The sequence below is a fragment of the Triticum aestivum genome, chromosome 5A (assembly GCF_018294505.1).
Source record: "Triticum aestivum cultivar Chinese Spring chromosome 5A, IWGSC CS RefSeq v2.1, whole genome shotgun sequence".
Classification (NCBI taxonomy): Eukaryota; Viridiplantae; Streptophyta; class Magnoliopsida; order Poales; family Poaceae; genus Triticum; species Triticum aestivum.
Window position 1 is genome coordinate 473,949,920 of NC_057806.1, and position 14,744 is coordinate 473,964,663.

Below are 14,744 nucleotides of genomic sequence, written 5' to 3' on the forward strand. Positions count from 1 at the left end.
CAACAGGAAGAACTGGGGAGGTCGGGGTCCGCACCTGACTCGAGGTTCCGGACCGCCGCGCGGAGCTCCGCGCGCTCGGCGATGGATGGCGCCGGAGAGTCGGCCGGCCGCGCCGCATCGAGGCAGGCACTGCGGCGGGAGGACGTCACCGGCGTCGAGGTGGAGCGGGGCCGCCTGGCGTACGCCACCGTCAGAGGGGGGTGCGCGGAGGTCGGCGAGGAGACGTCCACAGCCACCGAGGCGGACGGGGCGGTCGGCTAGGAGAGACGGACGTCGGAGGGCACCGGCGGGGGGAGCGGGCCGGCGAGCTCCAGGGTGATCCCGAGCACAACCCCCGCGGGTGGAGGCGACGGGGCAGGTGCGACGGGAACCTCACACCCGCCTCCACCTGTGGAGACCGGGGAGGCCAAGCCGGCGGGGGATGGGGGGTCCGGCCCCGACGGCGAGGAGCGACGGAGACGGCGCAGGAGGAGCGAGGCGACGATGGCGGGGCGACGAGGAGGCCCACACTGGAGATGTCACTGGCCGACTCCGACGGAGACTGAGAGGGTATGACCGGCGGGGTGGCCAAGCGGAGGGCCACCGCGAGGTCAGCGGCCGACACTCGAGTGCGCCCCGCCCCGGAACCGCCACGACCCGCTGGTGGGTTGGAGGGCTCCCGGGAGGGGGAGCGGGAGTGCTCCGAGCCGTCCTCGTCATCTCCTGGATCGTCGAGGCGGGAGTGGCGCGAGCGCCTGCAGTGGGAGTCATCGGCATCAGCTGGGCCACCCCCAGGTGACTATCATCAGAGAAGCGGGGGCGGCCGACGTGGTTCGGAGGCTCGGGGCAGATCTTGAGGTCGTAGCCGTCGTTGTTGAAGAAGACCCGGATCGTGACATGGAGCATGGAGGAGTCCAGGCACTTCACCTTGACCCGGACCTCCTCCTCCTTGCGTAAGGAGAGCTCGTCAACCACCACCACCTTGCCTAGGCTCTTGGACATACTGCAGATGACTCGCTCAGACCGGGCCACATCTGGCAGGCCGGCGATGAGGAGCCAAGCAGTGTCCAGGACAGCGACAGCCTTGGGATCCCACTGGGGCTCAGATATGTTCACCACAATGTCGTTGAGTGCCAGGGTGATGTTGTTGCTGCGGGTACAGAATCCCATACTCATAGCGTCGGGGAAGATCACCGAGAAGGCGTTGGAAGCGGTGGGGGTCACCTGCCAATCCCACGTGCACCTGCACAAGTGGTTGAGCTCTGCCTCAAGCAGCTCCGAGGTGGCGACGGCCTCGCCCACGACCGTCACAATCGCCAGCAGCGAGGGGGAGGGAGGGGGGATCTCTGGAACCTCGATGTGGAAGAAGGCCATGTCCTCGATGCCGTGGCCGTACATCATGATCTCCTCCGTCACCGGGCGATCCGGACAGAGAATCGCGGGGTGCCCGGCATCCTTGCACAGGTAGCACATCGGGGGGTTGGGACAAGCCACCTGGAAGTGGCCAGTCAAGCCGCAGTTGAAGCACGGCGGGCCGTCGGAAGAGGCGCTGGTGCCCGGAGGGGGAACCGCGGCGGCGGTGGAGGCGGCAGCCTGAGGGCGCGGAGGGCCCTTCTTCTTCTTCTTCTTGGGACCCTGGCGCCCCCCCTTGCCATTACCGCCGTTAGACGGCGGGAACGCAGCCTGGGAGTGGGGAGGCTGGTAGCGACGGGTGGCCGGGGCGCTGTTGGGGTTGGCGACGGGCAGCGGGCGGGGCGGGGAGGGGGACCTGTCCCGGCGACGGGCAGGCGAGGGGGACCGCCGCCGCGAGGACGGCCTTGACTCATTGGCCGGTGACCTACCATGGTCCCGCGACGCCGCCCGAGGAGAGGAGCGGCGTGCCGGGGAGCGCGAGCGGCGGTCATCGCGCGTCGGGGAGTGTCGAGCCGGCCGAGAGGAGAGCTGCTGCCGCAGGTCGGCATCACGCCGGTGGCCATCAGGGGAGGGGCGGGGCGGGTCACGGTGCTCGTCGGCCCGGCGCTTGGGGCGCCCCGCATCGTCCCCCCATTCCCGAGACATGGACAGCGTGGGGAGAGAGGGGGCGTGGGGAGGATGGCGGCACCGGCGAGTAGGGATCGGGGCGGGGCGGCTGGAACTGGCGGCGCGGGTGGGGGGAAGCGGGGGACGAGGGAACCCTACAGGGGGCCATATCGACCGCCTGCTTGGGCCCGAGGCCGCCAGAGGGCGAACCTGGGCTGTGCGGGGCGGAACCGGCCCACCCCAGCCGCAGAGGCCCGCATCCCTTGGGCCGTAGTTGTGTCCACCACCCTGGGGAGGGGGCCAGCAGCCAGGCCCATAGGCCGGCCCAAGAGCACCGCGGCCCGGTATGAGCGCCCCGGAGTGGCCAAGCGGGGAGCTAGGGTTTCCCCGAGCGCCGCCACGGTGGCCGCCGGCGGTGGCGTACAGGGACGGCGAGGGGAAGGCGGGGCGGGGATGCGACCCGGAGGGAGGGGCCCGGAGGAACCGCGCGATGGGAAGAAGGGCCGAAAGGGAGCACGTCGGGAGAGGACCGGGGCGAGCTCGGGCGGGCTCGCCGGAGCTGGACAGGCCAGAGCAGAGGAAGGCATGGCCGGAGTCGAGGGTTTCCAGGAGGCGCGAGCAGGGCCACGATCCGCGCGGCCGGCAACACCCCAGCTGCCAGCGCGGCGCCGCCGGGAAGGCATCCCGGAACCCAAGGCCAGACCTTGCATCCCCTGCGCCGGAGAGGCGGCAGGAGGGAGACGCCGGCGCCGGCCCGACCCACGGGCGGCCAAACTCCCACCCCTGGGAGTAGGGCCACCGGCGTGGTCGGGCAGCAGCCGCGGCGGTGCCTTGGGAGGGACATGGTCCCGGCACACAACGGGGCGGCCAGCGGTGACGTCAGCCCACACAATCCAGGGGGGAGGGGGTCGGCGGAGGGACAGGGGCGGCGGACGCCGGCGAGGGGGCGGAGCTCGAGGGAGGGGACGGGGGGCGGGGCGGCGGCAGGGCAGCCGCATCGCCCGCGTCGCCAGGGGCGCCGCCCGAGCAGTCGCCAGACGCCAGCGCCTCCATCCGCTCTCTATTGGCCAGTCTGGAATCCCCATGACACAATATTACAAGCATAAATATATTCAACAGTCCTGAATCTTGTTTCCTCTTGTCGTCTCATGCATGCAAGAATTCATTTACTCAAGAGGCAATTCCGGTTAAAGTTCCACGCACCTTGGCTGCAGCCTGCAGATAAAACGAACGCCAAAATCCAATGAGGAAATATAAACTACTAACCTGTCACAAACCAGAGAATCTACCCCGCAACTTCTATGATCATCCTTGAGAAGCAGTAGCAAATAGTCATATATATATGGGCACGATGAGCATCTCAGCACAAGAAAAGTGTAATGGAGAAAGCACGCGCAGCCATCCTCTTCCTGCTACTCCTCATCGATTTCGCTGCCGTAGCACGAAACGCCACGGGCGAAGAAGATGGATTCCACGTCGGGGTGATCCTCGACCTGGGATCGCCGGTGGGCAAAGTGGCGCGGACCAGCGTTCTGCTGGCCGTCCAAGATTTCTACGCCGTCCACCGGAACTACAGCACGAAGCTTGTTCTCCATATTAGGGACTCCATGGGCGATGTCCAGGCTGCATCAGCAGGTACGCGTGTCTGTCACGATTCAGGAAACTCAGAAGACTTTGTTTGCTACAGTTCTTCCTAAATATACAGTTCCAAAAAAAATGTCCTCGAGTTTGTTACTGCTTTCATCCGAAAATACTTGTCGAAGGAATGGATGAATACGTCTAGATACATCCATTTCTTCGACAAGTATTTTCAGACGGAGGGAGTGCTTGGTTAGTCCAGTCTATTTCTCGTTTGGGAAGTTTTCGTGAAGATGAAACCTACATCCCTCTGTTCACAATTAAAAGTTGTTTTCGATATTTTAAGTTGAGTGAAGTGTGTCAAAGCCAAATATCCTATTAGAATCTCACTTGATCAATCTTTGAACTCAACCCAAATATCGGAAGTTTTTCCCACAAAAGTTAGTTTCATGTCACACATACCATCCTCACTGATTAATTTAAACAACCATTTTGCCAAGACTGATCTGTTTTGTTGCAAGGTCTTGGATGTAGGGTGCCCCTTTATCTTTGGACCTACATAACAGACTCCATTTGACGAGACCTCCTTTTTTTTCTAGCTAAGAACCAAATTGCTCCTTTAGGGACGTGGACGTGGAAGAAAAATGCCGGCCAACTGCTAAGAACCAAATTCATCAGAACTAGCCTACACACTCCTTTAGTTGTTTCTCGAGTTGCTCCTCTATTTCCCGCCAATTCACATGGATATGGAATTCTGAGACACTTCCAAACATGCTAGTGTTGATCAACTGTTTCATGTGCCTCGCCAAAGCAGAAGATCTCACTTTAATGAAAAATATGTTTTAAAACTAGACAAACGCTCGAATGTGCCAAGCAATGCAGGTTTTCTCTGTTTTTCTAGTGTCATGATTCATGAATACTATGGTATCGTTCGCATATATACTGTAAAATAAACTATTTGTCAATCACTTGATGAAGCACTATCCTATTCATAAGATCCTCTAACTTGGATCATACACGGAGAAAGGATCCTCCCGGACGGAGGCCTTTCTTTATTTGGAATTTTATCTCTAAATTATTGTTAACTTTGATACCAAAACTTCCAGCGGATATGAAAATTTCCAACCACTTGCACCAAAGAGGTGAAAATCCTTTCGTCCCGAGGGCTTCAAGAAGAAAATGCCACTTCAATTTCTAGTACACCTTGTCACAAAATGCCATCTTTGATTACCTCCCACAAAATATCTGGCAAAGCTCAGAACTCTATCATGTACAAGTGTATTATTATGTGTCATCCGAGAGATAGCCTCCCAAGCCTCTTTTCCCATGAAAGGAGCGGTGAGTATTTCATTTTCTGCCACAGAAAGCTAAGGGTGTCCAATTACACACACTGACAAAAAATAATCCAATAATATGTGGGCTATGTTATATAAACTCGGCGTAATTGGAATTCAAATTTATATTATAATGATTTCTTGTGATTGTATTTTGTAATTGGAAATTTACAGTCAAAGTTCAAAAGCAGACAGTAAACATGCATGGTACCCAACATCCACAAGAAGCTAGAACGAGCTGTCAAATGATACATAATAATAGACTCAAGTTCTTTATTAATTTATCGAGGCACAAGCTTTGCATTTTCACAAAACAAATAATGATGTGCATTTTGAATCAGAACAAGTAAATTGTACTCATGATATTCCTTCAAAGTTTGCTAAGAGTTAGAATACCACAGAAACTCAGCTCAAGCTTTTCTTAGTGGGTGGATTAATATTTCTAGTCGTGTGTCCTTGCACATGTGTAAGTATGTTCCCAAATAAGAGGTTAAATATTGTATTTCCTTGCACATGTGTTTTTATCAAATATTAGCTTCTCGTAGCATCACTTGGCTATTTATTATGAGGAAGCATAGATGCAAGAATGTAAATTAGAGTATGAATGAATATAACAAGAAAGTCCAAAAATAAGTTTTTCTTAACCTTTTTCCAATATTTGAAAGAACCAATTGTGATGTTGAGTACTACAAATTATTCAACAGATATTATCTGACGATCGTTTTCTTTCGTGTGCCCTTCTGAAAGCTATCGAGTTACTGGAGAAATACCAAGTGCAAGCCATCATTGGTCCCCAGAAATCATCAGAAGCTATGTTCATATCCAGTCTTGGAAATTTAACCGAAGTCCCCATAGTATCATTCACAACAACAAGCCCCTCTCTCACTTCTGATAGAATGCCATATATTGCACGAGAAACACCGGATGACTCTGCTCAGGTGAATAGCATTGACTCACTTGTACAAGCCTATGGATGGAGAGAAGTGGTAGCAGTATATGATGACACTGACTATGGGAGAGGCATTCTACCATATCTCATTGATGCACTTCAAGAAATTGATGTCCGCGTTGCGTATAGCACTGTCATCCCTTCAGCAGCAACACATGTGACCATTGTGCAAGAACTCAATGGGTTTATGGCAATGCAAACAAGGGTGTTTATTGTTCACATATCATCCACTATGACTTCCCTTCTTTTTACGAAGGCAAAAGAGGTAGAGATGATGAACAAGGGATTTGTGTGGATCACCACAAATGGAGTGGGGAACATCATCGACTCATTGAGTCCAAGTGTCAATGAGGCAATGAGTGGTGTGCTGGGAGTAAGGTATCATGTGCCCAGATCACAAGAACTTGATAACCTATCCATAACGTGGAACAGAATGTACCAACATGATAATCCAGGTGAATCACCCTTTAATAAACTAAGCATTGTTGTACTATGGGGCTATGATATGAGATGGTTATTCGCAAACGCAGCGGAAAAGGTTGGGGTATCCAATGCTAGAGATAAGCAACCATGGTCCACTAAAAACTCCACATGCTTGGAATCCATAGTTATTTCCACCAACGGTCCTGAACTCTTAGCAGCAATTGTACAAAACAAGTTCAATGGTTTAAGTGGTGAACTTGACATTACAAACAGACGATGCCTCCAAGTTTCCATGTTCCAAATAATAAATGTGCTTGGGAGAGGTTGGAGAGAAATGGGGTTTTGGAATGCGAAAAGTGGACTTTCACGGCAGTTAAAGCGAGATGACTTCAAAAAAGCAGGACCGGCCTCAATGATTGATCTAAATCCTGTAATCTGGCCAAGAGACTCAACCAAAATACCAATGGGCTCGAAAATTCCTATAGTTGTTAAGAAGCTTAGAGTCGGTCTGCACTCAAGCGAATATCCGGAGTTTATAAAGACATACAAAGATCCTATCACAAATAAAATAACAATAAGTGGCCTTTCAATTGACATATTTGAGGAGGCAGGAAAGAATCTTTCATTTTCTTATGACTACCTAGAATCTGGCACAACTGATACTTCAGTTACGGGGACCTACAATGATTTTGTTTACCAAGTCTATCTTCAAGTAAGAAATACTTTATTAAAAGGAAATTTCTCACTGTTAATAAAAAAAACTCTAGTAGCTCGAACATTTTACCATGGATTAATTGTGTTCCACATTTCCATCCAGTGTTTGTTATGCTTTCAGGCTGCAATTATTCCATCTTATACATAAATGGATGCTAATCAGAAAGGCTCACTCTATTCTTTTTTCTCTTCAAAGGAAATCAAAGTATATTGCTTGTTTAAAATGTTTCTCTTTGTTGAAAAATTGAGCTTATATTGTTCAATCAATCTTTAAAAAAATTAGGGAAAAACTTAAAATGTAGATATTATTTTTTTTATTAAATATATAAAGCTGACTAATGCCATTGTAGGAATACGACGTAGCGGTTGCAGATACTACCGTAAGATACAACAGGTCATTGTATGTCGACTTCACTGTGCCATACACAGAATCCGGAGTAGGGATGATTGTTCCGGTCAAGGATTACATGCTGAAGGATTTGTGGCTTTTTTTGAAACCACTGAGCACTACAATGTGGTTTGCCAGCATCTTATTCTTTATGTACACAGGAGTTGTTGTCTGGCTGTTGGAGTATCTAAATGGCGATGAACATGCTCGTGGTCCCTTTTCACTCAATCAACTGGCGATTACAATATTATCCATTTTTGAAGGGAGTTGAGTAAACATTACAGTTTCTTATATCTTTGTATGATCGAATTCGGACAAGTATTTTTAGTACCATAGATAAAGCATATTTTGCACTATATCAAAATAAGAAGAATCAACAAAATATCCTTCAAGAAAGATCATTACGCTCATCTGATTACAAATCTCTAGGTCTCTATTGTAAATAAATTTATCTTAGAAAATTCAACAAAAAAATAACCTAGATCTATCTAACTACATCTAACTAATAGTGCTTAAAGAATCAGAGGGAGGAAATTAACTGGTCCTAGCTGTATGAGTTAAAAACTAATGGTATGACTTTCATTTAAAGAAATTACATATACTTTTAGCAAATTCTGAAATGGCGTGCATTGCAGTATTCCAGCTTTGAAATTTCTTTGGCGTCTTAATCAAGTCGTGCTTGTTATTTTTGCAGAGGAGGAGTTGGAAAGCTTTGGAGCTAAAATTGTTATGCGTTTATGGAAGATTGTTGCTCTGGTACTTGCAGCGAGTTATACAGCAAGCTTTGCATCAATGCTTTCTACACAACAGGTTTCACCAACAGTGATTGATGTGCACGAACTCCAAAAGAATGGCAAATATGTAGGGTTCCACCAAGGTTCCTATATAGAGGGTCTACTGATGGGTATTGGTTTTGATGCATCAAAGATCAGGGGCTATGCTACACCTGATGATTTCTATAGTGCTCTATCAAATGGAAGCATTGCTGCGCTTGTACTTGAAGTCCCATACATCAAATTGTTTCTTGCAAAGTACAGCCAAGGTTATGCAATGGTGGGGCCTATTTACAAGAGCGCAGGTTTTGCATTTGTAAGTTTAAGTACACTCACTGCTATCGAATATCCATTTTGGCTCCCCGAGCTCATCTGATCTCGGGAACAGTAAAATCGAAATAAATACTAAAATAATTCAAAAAAATTCGATGTTTTTGCATGGAAGATATTTTAGTGCGTGAGGGCAGCTCCGATGTCCAAATGAGCTGAAATTTGGCACAAACCTCACACATTAACACATCTTCGATGCAATATTTTTTTGGATTTTTCTAGTATTTCTTTGGATTTTACTGTTCATGCGCAGGAGCAGATGAGCTCGGGAGCCATTTAGCCGCCCTCACCACTACTATCTCCAATAGTTGGCTAGTGATTTATGCAAATGATGTGCTTATGTGTTTATTTCAATTCTGCTTACCATGTCACCACAAGATTGTAGTTCAAAAATTCAAACATAAGACATATAAATATTTGTTACAAAAATCAAAGATAAATGGGTAGTAAGGCTATCTAATAGTGAAAATAAATAAATGTATCTTCCAGTAATGATGCAATTAGGAAAATGAATTTATGCAACTGCTTCAGTGACAGGTGGCTTGGAAGAACCATCACATAACAACATAGTCCATACATTTACTATCAGAAACTTTAACATGACCTGATATTTGCGATTATCATACTGAGACTAAGTCTGGAATTCGGTGGATTGTGAGAAATAGTCTCTCTTTGTTGGTTTACTTTTAGATACCTGGTTGTTTGGCTATCTTATTGCATTTAAGAACATATGAGATCTCGTGTGGGAGGTCAACCATCAATTTGAGAACATATGAGATCTTCATCTAACTCTAATTTTATTTACCAAACAGAGCAATAGACTTTCAACTATCTTTCCACAACAACTTTAAAAATAAATATATAATAACACTACACAAGGATCACAAACTAGGCCTGAAACCCTTTACTGCATCTTTTTACTATTTAAACAATAACACCATCTTATTGATCATCAAATATTACTAGTATAACGCCCGTGCGTTGCCACGGGCTCTTCAAAATTTATAATCAGTATCTTTCATTTATCATCCTCTCATATTGGGTGATTATGGGGTGCTCTAATTAGAAATACAACAATCAAATATTAGGAAATTTCACCGAACGAACAACAACGAATAATACGATATCTATCAAACGAATAAAATGAGGTCATATTTTTGGTCCGTCATGCACTTCTGTTGAAAAGTGCCTATCCCTTTTAGAATCAACCCACTGTTTGCTCGCACGCAAAAAAATACATCTCTTAAGGGGGGAACCGATCGGTGCCAAAAAGAACTCAAACTCCTATCCAATCTCGACTTCGTGCTCTTCCACTTCCATTGATAAAGATGGGACGTCAAGGGTTTCATCATGATGACCTCGAGCAGCCGCCAACATCCCTCCCTACATCTACCCTACCCCCTGCTGCCGCTTGCACTGTCCTTGCTCCTCGAGGGAGCTAGGGACACAATGTTCTCTAGGATGGGCATGACCAGATCCACGAGGAGGCCACATTCTTCCATGGGAACGCAACCAAGCACACCACCCTCCGCAACCATCCAATCCCGGCCTAACAAAGTCAAGACCCGCCATCGATCCACAAATCAGGCTCGCCGCATCCAGGTTCACTGCAAGTCTGCGACGAGTCTGTAGTCGACATCTTGACTTTGGCTATCCCCACGGAAGAATCATCGGATCCTGCTTACTTTTACCATCACTTCGTCTCTTTCCAAGGCAGCGACACCACCCAGCCAATCACCACCACCGCTTGCGGCTTGCCTATATAAAATCATGAGAAATCCCCACGGCGGTGCTGTAAGATCACCTTGGCGACCTCGACAGTGACCGACTGGTCTAAGATCTAAGTTAGCCGCTCTTTGTAGAAACCAATAGAAGTAGGCATGTGACTCAGATTTGTTCTTTGGTGTGCATGCGTTTCTTGCTGCCCACCAGCTCTTGTCTACAACTCGCCTATCTCTGTACTAGCTCTTGGTCTACAACTCGCCTATCTCCATGCTCGAGACGACCAAGCTCGATGCGCAAGCCGCATACGTCTGCTAGAGCTATATCCAGGCCCTATGATTTTTGGATCACTGGCACTATGGGTGCCAGGACCGGAGTCGCCCTCATCCACCAAGTGGATCAAGGAGGCCCACCACCTAGACTCTACATCGCAACATTTTGTGTTTTCCTATAAAAAGTAAAGAACCTTCTCTAATAAACGTAAATATAACCTTTTGGTTTTATAGTCTCAACTTTCCTACACTTCAGTACCAGAAGGATTTCTTGGTTTTATTTAATGACCTTCTTGAATGTCATTCACTTGGAAAGGTAGTAATACAATCTGTGATATTAAGGCAAATTATTAGTCATATTAAAGTGCAAAAGGCCCTATAGGAGTCAAAGCATGACTTTTATGGTTATACTGTAATTTGCAAGATCTGAGATTTATGCAAGTGTACAATTAGAGAAGAGCCAATTAAATAGATTTTCACATTCAGAATAGTACGATTAGCAGTAGCACTTCAATTTTTTCATGTTTGATCAACTTGCTAGGTGGTTATCACTAAGCATGTTGGAACGATGAGCATAACCTAACTTAGTTCAGTACGTGTTGCTGCAAATTAGTTCAGTACGTACGAAGCTGTTGCTAATTTCAATGCCTGGCTGTTGCAAATTTCTAATGAAAAAGTACTTCAGGTCAAAGGTCAGGGAATATACACTTTTGTTATCATGGTTGTTTCCTTATAGTGAACAACTTTGATCACCACTTCAGCAGCTACTATCTATAAGAAGACATTAGCTAAGTAGATATAGGCAAAGAAAGCATGTAGGCAAAACCAGAGTTAAAAACATCCTTCTCAATGGAGCTCGTGCAGTTCGGAAGACCCTAATCATCGATGAGGGACCCCTCCGATGGTAGCATGGCGTGACAATTGCCGTCAATGACGACACCCAAAGTACCTTGCATAATCCATCGATCCAGTTCGAAACAATCAAGCACATACCTTGCAAAGTGATGTGGATCTGAAGCAGAGGTGGGAAGGTAAAGGTTCAGGTGAGGTGGAATGAGACGTTGATATAGACGTGCATGCATGATAATAAGGCGGTGCCCAGGATGGATCTCCATCGGAGGAGGCCGGATCCGCTGGGGAGGAGGTCGCTGTAGTACCTGCCATCTGTGCGATGGATCACAGGGCTGGCAGGCAGGGGGAGGGGATAGGAGGGAGCGGGTGGGCTAGAGCGCAGATGGCGGGTGCCCCCGACGACGGCTGGGAAGGATGGTGGAGGAGGATGGCGGCGACGGCGCCTGCGGTTGCGCCTCGTCCGCAGTCGTGCTGGTGGTGGTCGATGTGAGAGCCGGATGGCGTCGGCCAGAATCAGGCAGGAGCGACAAAGATTTAGAGGAGAGAGAGAATGGAGGCGATGAGCGATGGGAGGAAGGGCCACCGGCGATTGGGGTGGCCTCAGATCCGCCCTCCGTGGCCGCTTATTTCATGGGACGAACACCCGTGCTCACTGTCGGGCTCGCCTTCGGCCGCTGCCTCGCCGACATTCACGACGTAGAGCCCCTTCCTCCGATCCCATTTGCCAGGGAGGCAGCGCCATCCTTCATCATAGAGAACGAGTCCACACTGATATCCCAACCAGATCGTGATTGCGCCTCCCCAAACCGCAGCGGCACATCCCACTCCATCAACGACCTACCTATATGAGGCGGAGGGTCAGTGTAGGACGCGAGCGCCGTCACCATGGACGTGGGGGACGCCGTAGGTGGGAAGGAGGCGGCGACGGCGTCTGTGTCAGGAAGATCGCACGACGGTGGCAGCGTTTACTCGAGGGGATCGAGAGGAGCAGCGTTTGGTGCCGGGTGGGTTCTTTGGTGCGTGCGTGGGGCTGGATATTGTGATAGGTGATCAGGTGAGGGCGTGCCATACCTGGATCGATAGCCTTATCATACCTGGTGGTAATTTAAATTTATTACCATATTCGATATTTCCCGAGTTATGGCCTTACCATACCTGGATTGATAGCCTTTGGGGTAATTTACATTTATTACCATATAATTACCATATTCAAAATTTCCTGAGTTATGACCTTACCATACCTGGATTGATTTATTACTATATGTGGATTAATTATGATTTATTACTATATGATTTATTACTATACGTGGATAACCTTACCATACCTGGTGGTAATTTAAATTTATTACCATATTCGATATTTCCCGAGTTATGGCCTTACCATACCTGGATTGATAGCCTTTGGGGTAATTTAAATTTATGACCATATTCGATATTTCCCAATTTATGGCCTTACCATACCTGGATTGATAGCTTTTGGGGTAATTTAAATTTATTACCATATAATTACCATATTCAAAATTTCCTGAGTTATGACCTTACCATACCTGGATTGATTTGTTACTATACGTGGATTAATTATGATTTATTACTATATGATTTATTACTATACGTGGATAGCCTTACCATACCCGGTGGTAATTTAAATTTATTACCATATTCGATATTTCCCGAGTTATGGCCTTACCATACCTGGATTGATAGCCTTTGGGGTAATTTACATTTATTACCATATAATTACCATATTCAAAATTTCCTGAGTTATGACCTTACCATACCTGGATTGATTTATTACTATACGTGGATTAATTATGATTGATTACCATAAATACGTTGGGTATTGCCGGTCAGACGAGAAAAGAGAAAAACCGGTGGGAGGGGATGGTGGGAGGTGGGACGAAGAAAAACCGGTTGAAAATAAACCGGTTGAAAGTGGGGGGACTATTCAACCAATTCGTCCATTAGGAGTAGAGATACTATCATTTTAGAGGAGGGGGGGGGGCTCTGTTTTACAGGCTTTGATTTATTCTAGTCAGATATTGTTGGTGGAACATTTTTTTGTTACGACGTGCAGCTAATAACAATGATCTCTTTGTTGATTAGGCACTTCCCAAGAATTCTACGCAACGTGCTGACATGTTGACGGCAATACTCAACATAACAGGAGGAGATACTATCATTCAATTTGGAAGTAAATGGATAGATCAGAACAACCATCAAAATAACGGCGCACCTGATGCTTTAGGTGCTATCAGTTTCGAAAGTTGTGGGGGTTTATTCCTCATAACTGGAATTGTGACAACCGGTTCCCTTCTTGTGGCCATGCTGATGAACCGCTACAAAAAGCATCGACAGAATGCAGGGGACAAAGGAGATGACCAGAACGGATGCGGACATGGGCAAGAGAATGAGAACATGGATGAACAAGGCGATCAAAACAGCGATGGAGAGGGAACTGAATTGATAGAGAGCCAAACAACACTGTCAGTGCCTCACGGTTCGAACGGAGATGGTGACCAGCTTGCCAGGCAGTAGATGCTCACACCCAAAATAACAAGGCAACCATCACTGACTCATATTGGTTCACAGATCATTCATAGGGAGACGAAAGAACAAAGGTGAACAGATATCTGCGGCCAGGCTGAACTTGGTTAATGTAGAATTTGCTATGCAGGCAAAACTACGTAAAATTTCAGTTTACTTATGCTCAAGTTCACCTCGCAGGCATCGCTCGGCTGACAGACAGAAAACGCTACCTGGCTACATTCTAGCATGTACTTTTTCCTGGACTGACATTATATCATGTACTTTTTCATGAACTAGGATAAATATATTCTCCTTGAGTAAGATCATTTCGTTAATATTTTGCATCTAACCTAACACTGTTGCTTTTGAAACGATGTGGAAAAGGTTGCCTTGCGTTGGCATTCTAACAAACACCCTGGCTGCAGTATCCCCACATACCAAACTCTAGTGTTGTCAGACGGGAATACAGAGAAGATTGGCGCAATATGATCGATATTGTATTGAGCCTCACGGGCAAGTATATATAGGAGTACAGACTTGGAGGGCAAGAAGCCTCTCCAAGAGGTAAGGTAGGAGACGGATTACAAATCCTAGACTACCAAATACATGTAATCAAATATATCGCTAACGTCCCCCCGCGGTCGTAGCGGTAGCATTGCAAACAATAGGAGCGTCGTGAATGGTCAGACTGGATAGAATAGCAGCCGACGGACTGACATTTCCCCGTAGTCGCAGTGGGAGCATCGTGGACGAGTTGCTCAAGCAAGATGACAACCCTTTGTGCCGCTGTCGAGGTAACCGAGAGCGTGGGTGTTGTAGTCGTGCGGAGAATGTCGTGGTCAATGTCCAGTCGGGGTAGTTGGTATCAAGGATATCGCCGTGGAG

The 14,744-nt window shown here is 47.8% G+C and overlaps 1 pseudogene; it reads left to right on the top strand.

Annotated features, from left to right (window-relative positions):
• Nucleotides 1–3,377: 3,377 nt before the first annotated feature.
• Nucleotides 3,378–13,849, top strand: LOC123107228 (glutamate receptor 2.8-like; annotated as a pseudogene).
• The last annotated feature ends 895 nt before the right edge of the window (nucleotides 13,850–14,744 follow it).